The 20,771-nt window shown below is 34.7% G+C and overlaps 1 protein-coding gene across 2 annotated transcripts in view; it reads right to left on the reverse strand.

Annotated features, from left to right (window-relative positions):
* KCTD16 (potassium channel tetramerization domain containing 16) overlaps window positions 1-20,771 on the reverse strand; it is a 339,464-nt gene that overhangs the window by 234,961 nt on the left and 83,732 nt on the right. The gene's annotated exons all lie outside the window — the stretch shown is intronic.

The following is a 20,771-nucleotide window of genomic DNA, read 5'->3' on the forward strand; positions in this document are numbered from 1 at the left end:
TGTTCTAATTTATTTTATTTTTAAGTTTTCTCCCTGGCTACACGCAAAAGTAAGTTTCAATACTTAACTCACAAAAATTTTGAATTCCAAATGCTCTCACTTCCTCCCATCCCATTCTTCCCCACCCCATTGAGAAAGCAAGTTACTTGATGTAGGTTAAAAATATGTGGCCATGAAAAACATTACTACAATAGTCATAATTTAAAAGTAAGCATAACCCTCCCCCCCTACACACACACTAAGAAAGAGTAATCTCAAGAAAAATAAAGTGAGAAAAAAAAAAGTATGCTTCCATCTGTATTCAGACACCATCAGCTCTGTCTTTGGAATGGATAGCATTCTTTATTGTAAGTCCACCAGAGAAATTGTTTCAATGTTTTTCCCACATTGCTATTGCTAGCTATTCCCTCCCACACCGATTTATTCTGTTTTCTTTCTCTCTCCTTTCACCCTATCCCTCCCCAAAAGTGTGTTGCATCTTACTACCCTCTTGGGATGAGAGTTCTTAAAAGGACAAAATAAAAAAGAAAGCTCTTAATCTCTCTTGAAAAATTCAATTTTATTTTAACAGAATTTAAATTTCCTAATAATCTAGGATTTAAAAAAATATATATTTAAAAAAGAAACATGCTGAATAAATTAATGAATGTAAGAGCTCTAGAAGCATAGGATGAGTAACATTAAAGAATCATGATTTCAAAGAGTTGAAGAAAAAAGATGGGTAGGATTCTGTGATTCAAAATTAAAATGAAATGCAGAGCCAAGAGTAAGGGCAGAACCAAAATGGAGTAAAGGCAGGAACTCAGCCAAGCTCTCTCCCAAACCACACCAAAAACCTTTAAGTTATGACTAACCAAATTCTAGTTTGGCAGAACCCATAAAAAGACTGAATGAAACAAATTTCTAGCCCAAGACAACCTGGAAGATCAGGTGGGAAGGAAAAGTCTGACCCACCAGGATATTAGAGCCCAGTTCAGCACAGCCCATAGCATCATGGCCCAGACTCTAGCAGACCAGGAGCAGGTTGTGGGAACACTGAATCAGCAAAGGCAGTTGCTTCCAGAGCCCTCAAGTCAATGATGGTAAGGGGGTCAGAAGATATCTCTTTGAAGTCACTGAGGCAAAACTCTTCTGGTTTTGCCCTCACTCAGTTCCCGGCCTCAGACAGGTCCCCTGACCCAGGAAGAGAAGCAGAAATACAACAGAGCTTACAGGGGGGACAGAAATCCTCCTTATAGTTCCAGGGCAGAAGGAGTTATTGTGGTCACCCACAGGCCAGAGCACAATCCAGGAGACTGGTACAAATCTCTCCTTAGATCATAAGACTTGGGAAGAACTGAAAATTTTCAGATCTCTAGAAGTATCTCTGAAAACAGTTACAAAAATCTCCAAAAGTTTGGGACAGTGTGCCTTCCTCCCTGGAAATAGAACTCACTTTAATAAAGATTGTTAAAATGAAGTCATGGACTGGGGAAATAAGTAAACAACAGAAGGAAGGAATCTGACCATAGATAATTACTATGGTCATGAGGAAAATCAAAATATACACAGAAAAAGATAACAAAATCAGAGCTTCTACATCCAAAGCCTCCAAGAAAAATATGATATGAAAGAGCTCAAAAATAATTTTAAAAATCAAATAGATGAAAGTAGAGGAAACATTGGGGAAGAGAAATGGGAATGATGAGGAAAATCATGAAAACTGAGTCAACAGCTTGGTGAAAGGAGATATCAAAAAGTACTGAAGAAAATAAAACCTTAAAAACCAGATTGGGCCAAATGGGAAAACAGGTTCAAAAAGTCCATAAGGTAAAGAATGCCTTAATGGGTAAAAAGCTCACTGAAGAAAATGATTCCTTAAATTTTAGAATGGAGCAAATGAAAGCTGATAATTTTATTAGAAATCAAGAAAGTATAAAACAAAAGCAAAAGATGGAAAACTGGAAGAAAATGTGAAATATCTCATTGGAAAAACAACTGATCTGGAAAATAGATTCAGGAGAGATCATTTTAAAATTATTGGATTTTCTGAAAACCATGACCAAAAAAAAGGGCCTAGGCATCATTTTTCAAGAAATAATCAAGGAAAACTACTTACAATATTCTAGAAGCAGAGAGTAAAATGGAAATTGAAAGAATTATAGCCAAATTTCAGAGCTCCCAGGTCATATTAAGGAATCATAGGATTTGGAATATGACATTCTGGAAGGCAAAAGAGATTAGATTACAACCAGGAATCAACTTCCCAGCAAAAATGAACATACTCCATCAAGAAAAAGGATGGACATTCAAGGAAATGGGGTATTTTCAAGTTTTTCCTGATGAACTCACCAAAGCTGAACAGAAAATTTGATCTTCAAATATAAGACTCAGATGAAACATAAAAAGGTAAATAGGAAGGAATCATAAAGGACTTAATGATGCTGAGCTGCTTATATTCCTGCATGGGAAGATGAAGCTGATAACTTATATGACTTTCTTGTATTTTAGGGGAGTTAGAAGGAACATATATACATGCATATATGTATATGTATGTATATATATAGACAAAACATAAGTGGGAGTTGGATTTGAAGGGATAATATATTAAAAAGATGGGGAGAGGAATGTATTGAGAGAAAGAGAAAGGGAGAGGTAGAATGGAATAAATTATTCTACATAGAAAAGCAAGAAAAAGCTTTTACAGTGCAGTAGAAGAGGAGGGGAGGGGAGGGGGTGTGAGTGAACTTCACTTTCATCTAAATTGGCTCAGTGACATAATAACATACATATTCAATTGGGTATAGAAACCACCTTACCCTAGTAGGAGGGGAAAGATATGGGAGTGTCTTTGTGTTTGTTTGTTTGTTTGTGTGTGTGTGTGTGTGTGTGTGTGTGTGTGTGTGTGTGTGTAAGAGAGAGGGGGAGGGGGATTTGATAGAAGGGAGGGAAGATTGTAGAAGGGGATAGTCAGATGCAAAACATTTTTGAGGAGGGACGGGATGAAAGAAGAGAGAGAATAAATGTGGGTGAGTGGAATAGAATGAAGGGAAATACAGTTGGCAATTGCAACTGTGAAAAATATTACAATATATTTTTCTGATAAAGACCACATTTCTCAAACATAGAGAACTGAATAAAATTTATAAAAAATAAGAGCCAAACCTCAAGCCATAAATGAATAAAAGGTATGAACAGTTTTCAGATGAGGTCACCGATGCTATGTATTTAAACCATTTTTTAAAATATTTACCTCACCATTGATGGGAGAAGTGTATGTTGGAACAATTCTGAGGCACAATTTTATGCCCATAGAACAGAAGAATGGACAAATGTTGGAGGGGGTGAGGGGAAATGAGATTAATGCACTGTTGGAAGAGATGTGAAGTTATACAACAGTTCTGTAGAGCAATTTGGAACTATGCCCAAAGGGCTATGAAAACATGCCTACCATTTGACCTAGCAGTGTAACTACTAGGTCTATATAACAAAAGAGATGAAAAACAAGAAGGAAAAGGACTTATACCAGTGGCAGGAAATACTGAGTTTATATATTGTATATTGAGTTTGGAACCAGTTGTTAATTTATTTGAATCCCACCACTGACCAATACATAAAAGGATATTTATATCAGCTCTTTCTGGTGGCAGGGAACTAGATATTCAGGGGATGTCCATTGGTTAAGGAATGGCTGAATAAATTGTGGTATATGATTTTTATGAAATGCTATTCTGTTATAAGAAATGATGAACCATCAATATCAGTCAAATACCAATATATTTCTCTATATATTATATAAATATTTTACATGCAAAATTGAATTAAAGCATTCATCCTAGAGGGTGTCCCAAAATTTTGAAAAAATTATGAACAGGATGCTCTCAGTAAAAAACTTATATGACCGATGCAATGGGAAATGTACTATATACAAAGTAACAGTAGTATTGTAGAATGATCAGCTGTGAATGACTTAGCTTTTTCTCAACAGTAATGTGATCTAGCATACTCTGAAAGACTTATGGTCAGAATACTACCCATGCCAAAGATAGAGTTGATGATATCTGAATACATAATTTTTAAACTATATTTTTCTTGAGATTCCTCTTTTTTAGTGATTATGTTTATTCTTACAACATTATTGTGATAATATTTTTCATGACTACACATTTCTAAACTATATCTAAAAATTTGTTTTCTCAATGACAGGGATTGTGGTGGGAGTAAGGGAGAGAATGCAGAACTCAGGTTTTAAAAACTGAATCTTGAAACTTTTTTGCATGTGGCTAGGGAAAATAAAATGAAATTATATAAAATTAAAACAATAACCAAAAAAAACCTTATATAAAAGAAGTCAGTCTAGTGAGATGGACATCTCTCGAGAAGAAAATCTGAAGAAATAAAGAGAAGGAATTTTAATGAGAATTCAAAAGTGAATTGGTCAAAAAGGATAAACAGATATGTATTTATAAAGTTGCATTATGTCCTAGACTCTGTACTAAGTGCTTTATAAATATTTTATTGATCAAAGATATGGAGTATAGATCCTGTGTTTCTGGGGCAGGTAATTACTAATAAAGTCAAAGGCACTAAAGACACTCAAGAGAAAATGAGCATAAACTATAGTTTCAAAGGGAAATATATATATATATATATATATATATATATATATATATATATATATATATATATATATATCATGGTTGAATCTACCCACAGAATAGAGTAAAGACAACTTCACTGGGATCCACAGTTTATGGATTCACTTGTCAAGGTCTGGTGTAGAAGAGATTATTATTTACATATACAATGGACTGAATAGCTTCTAACAATTTTGAAATCCTCAAATGAAGTTATACTTAGGTATCCATTGTCTATCATCTCTCTCATTACAACACAATTGCTTTCACTTGGGCCCTACATCCCTTCTCCAGGGTATATTCATAATAAAGCAATATTTCATTTGAGAAATGAATACATTTCTTTTGGTGAGGGGAGAATCATTCTATGATGACAATTTGAGATGTTGTCACCCCTTATTATGAGTCTTAATTTCTTAATCTTTAATAATCATTGTGACTCTCTTTAGACCCTGGTCAAATTCTAAATCTTAACTTGCAAATAAAAAGATATAGAGATGAGAAGCAGCTAATAAATGTGTACTGATTTGACTTCTGATGAGTTTCCCCAAAAAAATAAACTCTAAAATGCTTCATTGGTTGAAAAAGAAGGCATATAAGTAATATATCTTCCTTTTTCAGAGACAATCTTTTAGAAATTTTATTATTGCTAGCTGTAGTCAAGATTGCTTTTCATATTCTAAGGAAAATGCATTGAGAAATATGAAGTTACAAAACAATTGTGCATCCCAAGGAAATGCTATTTCTAGAAACCTTCCTTCTATAATGTATGTTTCTGTGTGTGTGTGTGTGTGTGTGTGTGTGTTGGGAAGGATTCAAATTAGAAGTTCTACCTCCGCAACATCTCTTGCATACTTCTCACTCTCTCCACCTCCCTTTTCAGGCCTGCCAGTAGCCTCCTCCTTGATCTCCCTAGCTCAATTCTTCTGCCCACTCCAATCTATCCTCCACACTGATGCTGATTTTCCTAAAATTCAAGCCTTACCATATAACCCCACTGTATGTATAATCAATACATTGTAGTTTCTCCATATTATATTAAGGCTCAAATGTAAATTCCTCTATTTGCCATTTAAAATCCTTCATCACCTGGCCTCAATCTACTGTTCCATCTTATTATATTTTACTCCCTTTAATGTACAAAACAGTCTAGTCAAATGACCTTCTTACTTTTCCACATATCTGATATCTCATCTCTTATCTCTGTGTCTTTTCTGTCTTTACATTGACTATCCCTGGAATGTATTGGAAAGTATTTAAGCACTGGATTTTGAGGATAGGGGGGTGAGGAGAGAAGAATGCATGCATATACTTTTATGCTTAAATTTAATCTGCTTTAAAATTAAACTTTCATAAGTCTAGATAATCAAGAAAACAACGAACCAAGCTTTTATAAATGTGACTGTTGATTTTTGAGGCAAAAATGCTCACAAATGAAAACTTAAGAATGAACTATCTCTGGTTAAAGCTGATTCCTGAACACTACTCCCTATTCCTCAGACCTGGAATATTCGCTCTCCACATCTCATCTCACTTCTTAGAATTACTAATTTCTTCAATAATTAGCTTACCTACCCTTTTTTTTTGTTCTATATTGTCCATTAGGACATATTGGCTCCACCAGCTACGCAAGGGCTGTCCAAAATGTGACCCACAATGCAATTCTACGTGGCCCCCTTTGAGTTTACTAAATCCTTAAGCAAATAAAGTTGAGCTACTGCAGAGTTCTCACTAAAATAGGAAATCAAGATATATTTTCTATTGTTTCAATAAAAACTTTTAAAAGTAATGCTGAACAGCCCTGAGATGTCTATAAAACAAATAGTAAGTACATAATAAATGTTCAATTGATTAGTTTCCTCATTTGTAAAATAGGAGAGTTAGACTAGATAATCTTGGATGTCCTTTCTTCCCCTAAATCAATTATCTGATGGCCTCTAGAGGGACATAGATGTGTCCTGACAAAAGACAAATGCTGATATTTTGGTCTAAGCAAGCTATACAGAAAAGTAACATTTTGACTAGGAAAGGGCAACTGGTACTTTTTCCAACATACTGAAATTTACAGATCACTCTTAGGCAGAAGTTGTACTCCATTTAGGAAGAAGCAAAGGGTTTAACACTAAGTTAGCAAAAATAATTAGATAAAATGGGAAACTACTAACTCAATCCAGTTCCTACGTGATGCACTGAAATGAATCTCCTCCTCAATCTGGCTTTATTGTACTTCTCCACTTATGGTGCCTTTCCAAATATTGGCTTCCCAAGGTCTCTATGACTTCAGGGTTCCTGAGGCCTGGTCAAGACTCTTTCTAAGTAAAGAGCAATTTCAAGAGTTCACTCTTTCCATGGTTCCTTTGGGCTTAGAGGTCTAAGGTCCCAAGTTTCCCCATCACCCACAGCTGAGTTTGTCTTTTAAAGTTGATGGAAGAGTGTAAATTTGTAACACCATGTAATGTTAAACTTTTCTAGTCCAATGATTGGTTTTTAACTTTCCCCTATTTCCTTTTTTATGTGCTTTGTATAAGAATGCCTTGAGGGGAATCAGAAGTGGGGAAAGCCGCTGGGGAAAGTAGCTAATGTGAAAATAAAAGCTATGGATGCAAAGTCTTTTTTTTTTAAGAATTAAAAGAATGAGAAAGGCAAAACCCCCTTGTCATGAGTTTGATGTTCAATGCCACTTGTCTTGGACATATTTTGCCCAGAATTGTTGCTTATACCTCGGCAGAGGAATGACCCAGATAAAGAAGGTCAAAAATAAATCATACCTGAGTAGACTAATCTTGGGCAGGTGATGCCTCTGATCCTCACAGACGGGTCATTACCAGCCAGACAAAAGAAGACCGATTTAAGATTGGTAATAAGCAATCTCTAAAGAGAGATGAGGAAGCCTCAGGTACTCAGGAAAATTTTATGGCACAGCAGTCACTGAGTTGGACTTCAATCTTCCTAAAGCCTAAGAAGGGGGCATTAAGAGTATTTCCTGAAAACCTAAAACTCAGGAAAATAGCTAGATTTTCTTTCACAGGCAAAAGAAAATTGCTGGGCAACTTCAGATTACCCATTCGTGCATTTCCCCCCTTGGGGAAATGTAGCAGACAGCAGACTTGGGACAGAGACATGGCTCCCTGTAGGAAACTAGGCAACAGGAGAGGTAGTAAATAAGACAGAGTTCTACATATTTTGTACCAGGCACTGTGATTTATCATCTGTTTTTCAAATTTACTAGTAGTGATGCCAGAGAACAAAAGCTGAATTGAAATGTCTTATCTTATCTAGATTTTTATTTGCTGAGCCTTCCACCTCATCAGACAGATGGGTCTCATACACAGGTCCTCAAAAATCACAAATATGACTTTTGTAGAATTAGAAATGAATAATTTGATTTATTGGTTTAACAATTACTCCTTAAAACACTTCCCATTCTCTATTCCTAACCTAGTTTCAAGTTATGAAAATTCTATAGTGAGAATGTTCAAATCCAGATGCATATTCTAGTCATAAATAGTGAGAATTAAGTAATTATCTGGGGATCAGATCACTCAGGGGAAATCGATGCTGATGCTGATGGAATCACTAACCATTTGCAGGTGTGACTTAGAATTCTTTTTTAAGCTCCTCCACACATTCTACCAAGAATCTCCCTGTTCCCACCCTGTGCCTTCAAGTGATCATGCACTATGATCCAGGGATCTAGTTTACAACTCAAGTTCTGTGCCCTTCATGTGTCAGATCCTTGAAGACAGGTGCTGTCTTTTGTCTCTTTTTGCATCTTAGCACTTATCATACTGTCTGGAACATAATAGATACTTAAAAATGTTTATTAGCTACACTGAATGAAAATCTATACAAGGTAGAGGAGAGAAGAATTTGGGAGTGTGTGAGGTTCCCAAGTAATATTTTAATAATTACTACAGTTACTTAGCAATATACAGCTTGTAAAACACTGTCTTCCCAATTCCAGTCTGAGGTAGGTAGATAAAATGACTTTTATTATTCCTGCTTTACAGATGAGGAAACTGAGGCAGGGGAACAATACAGTGTACAGTGATACAACACTGTTTCAACACATTCTCCATGATTCCTAATTATGACATATAAATCCTTAAATTCATAGAATTTTAGAATTCATCTGGTCCCACCACATGGAGGTTGGGAAACAGGTTAGCTTTACCATACTGGTGAAAAACTATTGCCATAAAAATCACTGTACTGATGATTAAACCACTGAGAGGTTGTTGCCAGAAAATCACATACTGGTGAATTACTGAAGCACAGTGGTGCCTCACTGATATCTGAAGGACCATTACCAACATAATGTGCATTTCATGCCATTCATTCATTTGACCTCATAGTCTTCTTTGATTAAAAAGTGAAGACAGAAGAAAGGGAGTTAGGGGAGAGGGGGCTTAAAGATTGATTTAAGTGGGTTTGTTTTGTGGAGAATTCACCAATCTCTGACTCAGGGAGGTAAGAAAGGCTTGGACTATAATTCACAAGTAGCATAAAAGTTTACAAATTACTATGAAGTTCGCAGTTTCCTACAAATTTCACAAATTGCTATATAAGTTCATCAATTAGATTTTGTGGAGAAGCAGCTAGATAGTGAGTTTTTTAAAGGAGACAACAGTTTCTTATGAAAATAATAAAGTTAAACAAAAAGAGAAGGTTGTGAGAGAATAGCAAAGAGGATAGTTACAAGCTGGGAAAGGAGATGAGTAGTCAAGTTAAAAGAAAAAAAAGAAAGAAAAAAGAAAAGAAGCTTAGATCAACATAGATCCAGCAGCATGGGGCTCCAGCTTAGAGAAAGGAAGAAGAGAGAAGAGACAAAGCAGTCCAGTTAGGAGTCAAGGAGAAAAAGGACTTCTGCCAGGACAGATCTTTGCTCAAATATATTTATTTCTGTTGTGGATGGGACAAGGGTGGAGCTTAGGGAGTGGCTTAGCACCTTGACTACAGATATTCTGTAATATTCCTCAGGGACAGTTCCCAAGGAATGGTTAAGACAGTTCTCACTGAGCATGAGTAGCATTCTGCATACTGCACCTTTGCTTTCTCCTGCCCAAAGGGTGTGATTAAAAAGGTCAAAGTAGTTTAGCAAATGGAGATTGCAAAGAACCAACACAGAATGGAGAACACCCCCCCACAAAGTACAGAAAAGGTTCAAAAAGATTACATTTACCTGTGCCTAGAGTTCCCTTGCTGCAAAAGGAGCACAAAAACAACAGTAATGGAAACATATTAAAATGTAGGCAAAGGACTTGGATTTGAATCTCAGAGCTGTTGTTTTCTGCATGACTTTAGGCAAATCTCTTAAAATACTTGTGCCTCATTTGGTATTTTGATTTCTAACATTCCAAAGATTATATTGTAAGAAAAGCCTCCCTCAGACCAGTAGCATGATAATTTAGTTTCAAGATTGCAAGGAAGTGAGGAATTCGTAATCTAACAGTTAACAAAAAGATTTACTAACTACAGCAAGAGAGGGATGTGTCAACAAGCAAGCCCTAAATAAACTGAAAGGAGCTGAAACTCATGGATTTTTGTACTTAAGACACCAGGGAAGCAAAGTTAGTTAGCAGTGGGAGCCTTTCATCCCTGTACCAATTAAGTGTTGAAAATAGTTTCAATATGTTCAAAGAAAAAGACCTAATCTAGTCCGTAAAGGCAGGAGATTGGAAGAGTTCACTAAGGTCCTTTCTAGTTCTCAATTCTACAAAACATCTCACTGTAAAAATATGGCAGCTAGGTGACTCCATTTTGCATAGTGTAGAAGTCTGGAATCAGGAAGATTAATCTTCCTAACTTCAAATATGGCCTCAGCTATAACCCAGTAATGTGATTTTCAGTAAGTCACCTGAGTCTTTTTGCCTCAGTTTCTTCATTTATAAAATGAACTGGAGAGTAAATTGACAAACCATTCCAGGATCTTTGCCAAGAAAACTCCCAAATAGAATCATGAAGAGTTGGACAGGAATGAAACAACTAAAACAACAACACAAATAGTAAAATGCAAGTCTCCATCAGGCAATAATTTGCCTATAGATACAGCAAGCCAGCAGCAGATCTGGGACCTAAACTGAGGTCTCCTGATGGTAGTATGGTGATTTTTCTACTATATGACATTACTATTTATTTTTAGATATTTAGGATATATGTAGTATACTCTATGTTTCATCATTTTTGAAAAGCAGAGCCATCTCTAGAGTATAACAAATTAAAGCAATCAATCATCTCAGGCCTCATATTTTGGAGGTCTGTCTGATGTTTCAGGAACCAGGAGGCTAGATCTATGCAAAGATTCAGGAGCCAGTGAGTGGGTGGCAGGAGAAGGAAGTGGTGCTTCCAGTTGCCACTAAAAATGACTTGAGATATTCATACAATTTCCCTCCTCCTCTCAGGTCCTGGAATTGACTGCCTAGCAGCTACACTTCTCCTAGGTCCCACTCACCTCTTATAACATCTTTTCTCATTTCTCCTATCAAATATTTGATATTGATTTTAAACAGATATCTCTCATATTAAAATTTTCTGAGTTTGGAGGAATTTGTTCAACTTTGACAGCAATTTTACAAAGGCCGAAGCTGTACGTATAGGTCTTTCATGATGCACAGAGTTTGGATCTTAAACTATATCTGTACACAGTTATGCTTTGAATAGTGAAGCTTCTGATGTCCTGAAACATTGACTGGTATTCCTTTAGCAAAGCAAACCATCATAGACTTATAACTAGAACAACTTCAAAGGTCATTCAGTCCAAATCCCTCATTTTACAGAAGAGAAAACTGGACCATAGAGTAATATGGTCAGTATTGAGTTCATGGTCATGAAGGAAGAAAGAATCAAATTAATAATAATAATAATAATAAATAAAATATAACTCTCATGTTTGCAAAGCACCTTGCCTCATTCAATGTTCACAAGAACCTTATAAAGGAAATACTACTATTATCCTTATGTTGCAAAAAAGGAAAGTGAGGCTAAAAGATTTGCCTGAGGTAGCGCAGCTAGCATCTGAGACAAGATGCTGAAAACAGATCTGATTCCAGAGCTAGTGTTTTTTGCTTTTGTTTTTTTTTTCAATTGCACCCTGTAGCTTACTAAAGACATTAGCTATCAGGGGTACAATGATATATTTAGGCAATGAGGTGATCTAATTAGTCAATATTATATATAGCAATTTAATCATATATATTTACTTACAAAATATACAACAAAAAAGTACCAATTTTTAAGAAATAGAAATCAGGAAAGTACACAAAATACTAAAACACTTTGTAAAATACTTTTCCTTTAAGTTTAGTATTTTTGGCAGTTTAGTGTTAAAAATAAGATTGCTTCTACAAATGAAAATTTTGATGCATGAAAGGAATAGGAAATAATTTTGTTTTAATAAGATTTGTGAAAATGTATACATGAAGAAATACAGCTTTGAGATGATATTTTAACAGATTGGGACAGAAATTGAACTGTGGCATAAATATAAAGAATAAAATCACTTGATTAAAGATTTAAGATAATTAGTAACTTGTATGTTGACACTTTCATATTTTACAAGTCAATGAATGAATTTTTTGTATTAAAAAATAAAGATAAATGCCATCTTAGGATGAATGTAAGCTAAAAGAGCTTCAATTATTAATCTCAAATATAAAAATTGAACTTTGTCTACCTGGAGACCAAAGGACCAAAGGACCAAAAAACAAGCAAGGAGAAGAGTTTTATATAGTTTTATATAGTTCAGATGGACATGAATGGACATCAAAGTCTATGGTCCAGATCTATGAGTTAGCCCAAGCACATAAGCTTTCCTCCCCCTGTGTGGTTACCTAAAAGATCCCTATAAGTCTCCTCCAACAAAAACAGAGTGCAGCTGTAGGACAGTATGTATGTACATTGAAAAGTATTTTATTATTTCTATATTTGACTATATATATATATATATGACTATGATGCTATGATTATTTCTTTTGTACATTGATGAGTTAATTATTGGTCATAAGATCTAAAAGAGTCATAGTTTGCCTCAGTTTCCTCATTTGTAAAGTGAGATGGAGAATGAAATGACAAACCACTACAGCATCTTTGCCAAGAAAACTCTAAATGCTATCATGAAGTGTTGGACACAAATGAAACAAATGAAATGCGGTAACAACATTGTGAATGGCTGGTTATATAAATAGATATGTATCAGTGAAGGCTCAATAGCTAGAATAGTGAGTGGAAAAAGTATATTTCTTAGAGTTATAGCTAGAATCCTAAGAGAAGTTGACTGTAAATATTGTTTTGTTTTTTTCATTTAAATACAATTCACATGCAAGTCAAATCACCCTTGTGATGTCATTGTTTCTCTTCAAGAATGAAAGACAAAGAACATCAACTATAATTACAACAGATCTGCTAGTATGAAAAGACTTTAGGAAGAGTCAGTCAGTCAGTCAGAGAAAAAATTTGTCTACAGATCCATGGGAGAAGGGCTGGGGCCTCTATAGTGCAGGGATAGCCCCATCAAGGATCACACTGTGCATATATTACATCTACTAACCCCAATTTATTATGTTATATAAAAAACAGGAATAAATAAGGAGTGATATACACACATACACACATACACACACATATGTATATATTATATATATATTATATATATATACATATATATAATATATATAGATATATATCTATATCTGAATAAATACTCCAAAAGGCAGTTCAGAATATTAGGGACCCTCTAAGTCAATCCTAGATATACTGATTACCCTTATATTTAGACACCATGAAGTATAATAGACATAATCCTGGATTTAGAATCAAGAGATTAGACTTAAATTCTGACCAACATTTCCTACTTGTGTACATATTGACAAGTCATAGGATTTGGAATTGGAAAGAGATGTATGATACCTATTTTTATTGATGGAGAAAATGAGACCCAGAGCTTGCCTAAGGTCACATGTGATCAGAATTACTGTAAGATCATAAATAGTAAACAAAGAATCTAAATTCAGATTCTCTGATGCAAACTCATTCCCTTTTCCATTCATCTTGTTACCTCCTTAACATCATTTAATTCCCTTGTCTCAGATTATTACTCTATAAAATGGTAGCAATAATAGTTGTACCATGTATTTTGGAGAACTTTTATTGCTTTTGTGAGGATAGTGCTATTTAAACCTATAACCTCTCACAGAAATAATAATAATAATAGTAATTATTATTGTTGTTATTAGAGATTAGGAAAGTGTTGGTAGAAATTAAAGAAAAGTGAATACAACTTTTATATGGGATTTCAGATAAAAAGTCAACACTGATTTCACAGAGTTGGTATAAGTAAAATGTTTAATAAATATTAATGCTAAAGAAATGTAAGGTAATATTCATAATGAGGATATTAATAAATATAAGGAAGAATATAACCAGCATACAGCTCTGGGGCTACAAGGCAAAGGTCACTGGTTCATTCTATCCCTTCAATTAACTTAAGTAAAGATGTAGTCTAATTTGCATAGCTCTGATCCTTGTTAAAGAGGGGTGAGGAGGGGCATAATAAGGGCTAAAAGGAATTTACCCCCTTCAACTTAAATATCAACTGGACCTGTACAAGTATCTGAGGATAGGAAATTAGAATGTCCAAAAAAAAAAAAAGACTAATCTAAAGGTACTTCTTGCAAATGATGGATGTATCTATGGGCTTGAGGAATAAAAGAATTGAAATGAGGCACAAGAAATTTCTCAAAAAGTAACATCCACTTTGAGAAGGAAGAAGACTAAGCATTCAAAGAAGATGGCTTCCAGAAGATAGCAACCACCCTGCAGGGAAGCATTCCAGTAATAGATGACAGAAGTAACTTGGTGGGGAAGCTGTAATTACTAGCTTTAGAGGCAAAGTAAAATGGCAGGGAGGTCCAGCTGACAGAGTGAGAAATAATGGATTACTCAGAGACTGAAATAAGTGAGTCCTCAATGGCATTCCATCCCCTAATACTGTGGGCTAATGAGTACAGCATAATGAAAATCTAGGGGAGTTTGTGGACCTTTACTTCTTGGGAAGTATGTACCTAATTACTTAAATGCTATTTTTATATAGTTATGTACCTAATTACTTAAATGCTATTTTTATATAGAATAAACGTGTCATCTGGTGTGGTCTGGTATAAAGTGAAACATCAGCAGGGCTCTGAGTTATAATTAAATAAGACTATATACTACAATGGTACTGTGAGTCTAGAAGTAGTTTCCAGAGGACCATGTTGAGGGGAGCTCTAAGGCTACACAATTAATGTTGGCAATATTATTAGACCTCCAGAAGTAGAAATCCTGAGGGATCACAACCATGGCTGCAAGCCAGGGAAATGCACTAAAGCAAACGTGTAGGTCCTGTTTGAGGATACCTGTACAAAAGACTATGTCCCATATCTGGAGTCTACAGATGACTATCCCATATCTGGAGTCTACAGATGACTGGAGGAAGAATAGATAACTTTAAGAAAAAAAGATTTCTACTTTCTGTAAAATAGAGTATGTTGTTCAGTAAATATACTACTCCTGGTCTTAATGATGATGATGATGATAGTAATAGCTAACATTTCTATAATCTTTATTGTGTGCCACACACATTGTGCTAAGTGCTTTTTTAAATTATTATCTCATTTGATCCTCATAAGAACCCTGGGATATACATGCTATTATCAATCTTGTTTTACAAATGAGAAAACTAAGGCAAACAGATCTCAGCTATAACAAGTTCCATATCATAAATCCTTCAGGAATCCAGGACTTATAGTTAAAATGGAAAGGAAAAAGTTCCCTTTCATGTAGTCAGGGGGTTCTTAGAAACAAGAGGGGAAAATGTGATGCTTTCCAGAAGAACTAAGTAATTGGAACTGGCTATACTGCACAGAGAACTGAAACAATTGAAGCAGGGTAGGGGTTGGGAGGAGGGAAAGAATTCTAGTGCTGTGATTTAGTTCTCTCTAGAACCCAAATCTGTGCTTGCTCTGCAATGGATTATTCTGGAAATACTATGCCTGAAGGTACAAGGACATTAAATGATTTACCAATCATTCAGTGGGACTACAGGTCAAAAGAAGGTCTTAAACTCATTTCTTCCTATAATTAAGGCTGACCCTCCATCTATTGGGGTATATTTCCTCTCCAAGTGAATGAAAGAGCTTGTCTTAAATGACTTGGATTTAGGAAAATTGAACTGGGACAATCGCACATCATCAATTTGACTTAATGGACAGAATATTAGATCTGAAGTGAGAGACCCTGGGTTCAGATTCCAACTATAATAGTACTACCTGTATAACCTTAGGAAAAAACACTTTTTCAGATGTCCTCAGTTTTCTGGCATAAAATAAAGAGGTAGGACTAGGATGACAATAAAATTGTTTCCCATTCTATATCCTACGATTTTCTCTCACACACAGAAGCATAAACGCCATCTTTGATTTGTGGCCATACATATGAATTGAGCAGGCAGAAATAAAAGTAGCTTAAAAGAAAAAGGCCTCGATAATTTTTCTTGATGAAAATAACCTCTCATCAGACACATTAAGAGATAACTGCAATGATCAAAGCCTCATCTCATAAGAAGGGAGGTGTATCATGATGAATAGAAATTTTAGAAGAATAAAGAGAAAAAGGATGAGAAGGAGGAGGAAGAGGAGGAAGAGAAGAAAGTATATTAGTCTTAATGAAGGTTCCAATACCCAGGAAGCAATCAATCATTGGCTAAATAAAACTTTTTTATTGATATTTTATTTTTACAAATACATATTATGAAAGTTTTTCAACATTTATCCATATGCATATGTATATTTTTAAGTTACAAAATTTCCTCTCACCCTCCCTTTCCACACCCTCTCCCCGCAGTAGCAGTCAGGTTAAGATTGTACATATTTGTGATAAACATGTTTACAGATTAGTCATTTTCAGTGTGAGGAATTAAGAGTAAGGGAAAGACATACATAAAATATATTTTTAATAAAGTGTTCATCAGATTCTGAAGGGTTTTTAATTTTTTTTAAATTTTGTTTTATTTTGTTTTTCTTCCTCTGCCCAAATAAATCTAGTCTTCCCAACCTCTACAATACTGCCTCCACTCCCACAACGACTATGAACATCAGATCAAAATTAATAATGTTGGTATCTACCTCAAAGAGCCTAGAAAAATAGCTGACAGGTAGTTTTAAATGAACTTTTACCTAAGAATTAAATGGGGACAAAAGAGTGGTTGTAGAAGGAGACCTTAGGCTTTGAATCCCAAGGTTTCATGTGGAAAAGACACCATCAGAAATGACCCCTTGGAGAGAGACAAATTTATGCTCTTATATGTACAAATTCTGAGACCCTACAGGACTGCTTCTGGGAAAACCACTGCCAAAGGAGGAAATCAGAAAGTGTCAGGTTGAAGAAGAGCTCCCTTGAAGTATCATCACAAGCAGGGAGGAAGCCTTATATGGCAGCTTCCAATTTTAGTTAATTTTTCTTGAGAGCTAGCTGTTAAACTTAGTTGTTTCTGCCTTTAGAAGAAGTGCAGGTATTGTTAAACATCCCTTAACTTTGATACTGAGAAAAAGTTCTATTCATTCTATTCTGGGGATGGCCCTGATGATGGTCTCTTCTACCCACCACAAACAAGAACTCCTCAAGCTATACCACAGAGCAGGAGGACAAATGAATTTTGTTGTTATTTAGTCATTTTCTGTCATGTCTAACTCTCTGTAACTCCTTTTGGAATTTTCTTAACAATAATATTAGGATGGCTTGCAATTTCCCTTTCAAGCCCATTTTACAGATGAGGAAACTGAGATAAATAGGATTAAGTAACTTAGGGTAATACACAGCCAATAATTTTCTGAGGTGGAATTTGAACTTAGGTCTTTCTGTTAGGGATAGCATCTAGATACAGCATTACCTGTTGCCAGGTAGAATGAATAGAAAGAATAGAATGATTGTCATAAGGCTGCAAAAGCCTCTTCTTATCAAACCAAGTCTTAAAAGTTAAAATGTGTCTGCTTTTTTGTTGGTATTGATATTTCCTTCTATTTTCAGCACTTCCAATTTAATGTTGTTCGTTGGTTGTCATCCAGTTTTATTCATCATTCAATGACCTGTTTAATCTTAGATACCTTCGTGATATTCCAGTAACTTGAATATCTTTAGAAGAGAGAAATAGCAGCCACACATGATTCCTTTGGAGACCTTCCTCACACCCTCCCACTTAGCAGCATGAGCTCATGGCTAATGAGTCAGATTTCTATGAACACAACACCAATTTCCATGCTCTCTCATCTACATGCTTCTTGCTATCTGATAGTGACACCCTGGTTAAGATGTTGATGTACCTTATGTACCTTGAACTATCAATAGAGACTAATCTGTAAGCTTCCTTGATAAATATGGGAACAGAAGGAAGAGGTTGAAATTGATGCTAGTAGGTACAATGTAAAGAATACTAGTTTAAAGAGTCTTGGGATGGTTAATTCAAAGATTGGTTCCTCTTCTTCCTACCAATGGATCCATGGGCAAGTTCACTTAACCTCTGGGTGATTGAATTCATCTAATAAATAAAATCTATGAACTAGATTGATTCTAAATTCCTTACAAGTTCTAAATTTATGATATATGGTCTGTGAGTCTTAGAAAGTGTTCTCTTTAAAACTCTCCTTTGGTGACTTAATTCCCAAAGCTTTTTCGACTATTTCAATAATTATTTTTATCTTAATTCCAAAATAATTTGTTACATTTCATGCAATAATGCATAAGAAAAAAAATTAAATTTTTTCTCCATATATTCCACAAGTAACAAAACATGCCAGGTAGAAATTACAGAAATAGAATGATTCATACTCCTTTGTAGAGAAGCATTCAATATTATTGGAGAATGATACTGTAAATCATAGATAAAAATCAGTACTTGTAAAAACTTAGTATATTCCCTTATTTCTCTGGATGTGACTGTATTATTAAAATTATTTTGCTTTTCCTATGTTTTTAAAAAACTAGTCTTTAAAATATGCTGTCTTTATCAATTAAATAAGAAAACATTTAAAAAGCATTATTTTCAATAATCAAGATCAGTCAGTCATAGCAAAACTGAGAAGAAAATAAAGGCTAGTTTTCATCAACCTTCAATTTCTCTCTCTACTCCTCTATCTTGCCCTTTTTATGTCATCTGTTTCCATTGGGCCATGGTATCTGATAGGTCTAATCAGATAAACTCATTAACTATTGCTGATTGATAATGATTTAATTAGTGATAGCCATCTAGTTCTAATAGAACTTCACGGTTTCCATCAAGAAATAAAGCAAAGGAGAGAGTATTGTGTAAAATTCCAACAGAATAGCACCAGAAAAAATAAGATATATGTGCAGTAAGGTAGGGGAGGAGGAAGGGAAGGAAGGGGAATTGGTGGGGAGAAGGGAAGCAAGAAGGACAGATTTATGGAGACAGTGAAGAAGTATGTCTTCAGAAGTGCCTCCAATATAATTCTAGATCTTATCCTTTCTCTAGTTATATAACCTGGACAAGTGACTCCTACTCTAATCTGGCTCCTAGTAAACATGATCTAAGAGCTGCATTTTGCAGAAGTGGAAACTGAGACATTGAAATAAAAGGTTGTGGCTTTTGTTTTTTTAAACAATAATATCCATATATATATATATATATATATATATACATATATATATAATATATTGTAATATAACATAAGGTAACTGGCAAGTTCTAGCAATGATCCAAATTTTTAAAATTGAAATGCTTCATGTTCATATGTTGATAAGTTTATGATTGCATCCTGAAGAAATTCTATAATGAATTGTTAAAAAGATGGTTTATGAACATTTAGAAGGGGAAGAGATCACTAAAACCTAGCATAAGTTTAATAAGAACAAATCATTTAAAAAATAAATGCTTGGGGGCAGCTAGGTGGCCCCTGGAATCAGGAGTACCTGAGTTCAAATCTGGCCTCAGACACTTAATAATTACCTAGCTGTGTGACCTTGGGCAAGTCACTCAACCCCTTTGCCTTTCAAAAAAAACAAAGAAATAAAAATTAAAAAAAGCTTGGAATCACAGATTAACAAGCTTTGTACCGTATATTAATTGATTAATAAATGTTGCATGTTTGAATAAGTGAAGGAAAAAAATACATGTCATGCTACATTTAGCACATCTCCTTCTCTAGTTTTTTAAACTAGTATAATGAACTCATGTCCACAAACATTTATTTAACCCTAGTGTATATAAGATTTGTGGTAAGTATTGGAGGCTCATTGGGAAGAATAATTTGAATATTATACACACATATGCATATATATAATTATACCAAAGTACATATATTTATACATAAATGCAAACATTATATCTATAGATAGATAGACTGGATATATAGATAAATGGACAAATAGATAGATAGATAGATAGATAGATAGATAGACAGACAGACAGATAGATACATAGATGGATGGATAAATACAGAAATATTTCAGTACAGTATTTGAGAAAGTCTCTCATCCTTTTAGATAACATCTGAAGAATTCTGATTGATGAAAGTTTAGATAAATGGGTTCCAAAAATTGTTTAACAAGACCTGAGGAGCATCAGTGTCAATCTGAAGGGAAATAATAATAATAGCCCCACCAGAATACAATCAAAGGTTCACACCACAGGAGAATAGGAGAGAAAAAGCAATGGCAAATTATGGTAAAGATAGCAATAAGTAACAGAATTTGGAGTGCCTGATAGCTATGAAGGCTTAACAGAAATGCTGAAACTTTAACAATTCCATTAACTAGATTAGCACCCCATTTACTTCTTTCAAAAAGTCAAGAAAACAAATGGGATGAGAGGAGACAGGCTGGTCTGCTCCATTAAGTGTGGCTATACTTCTTTTATATTATACCATAACAAAACTGGAAACAGCTTACCAGTTATAGGCAAGGGTTTAATACTTCATTTTGTCAAAAGAATTTTTTGTTCCATGTAACACAACATATTGTTGACTAATGCAGGGAAAAAGTAAAATATAGTTTCAAATTTAAGTCTTAATTTAGACATCTATATAAATAAGACAGAAAATAAGGAGTTAGGAGAATCTAAAGAGGGCAGAATTAAAGAATTTGAGGTCAGTAAAAGACTCCATTTAA

The sequence above is a fragment of the Macrotis lagotis genome, chromosome 1 (genome assembly GCF_037893015.1).
Source record: "Macrotis lagotis isolate mMagLag1 chromosome 1, bilby.v1.9.chrom.fasta, whole genome shotgun sequence".
NCBI classification, from domain to species: domain Eukaryota; kingdom Metazoa; phylum Chordata; class Mammalia; order Peramelemorphia; family Peramelidae; genus Macrotis; species Macrotis lagotis.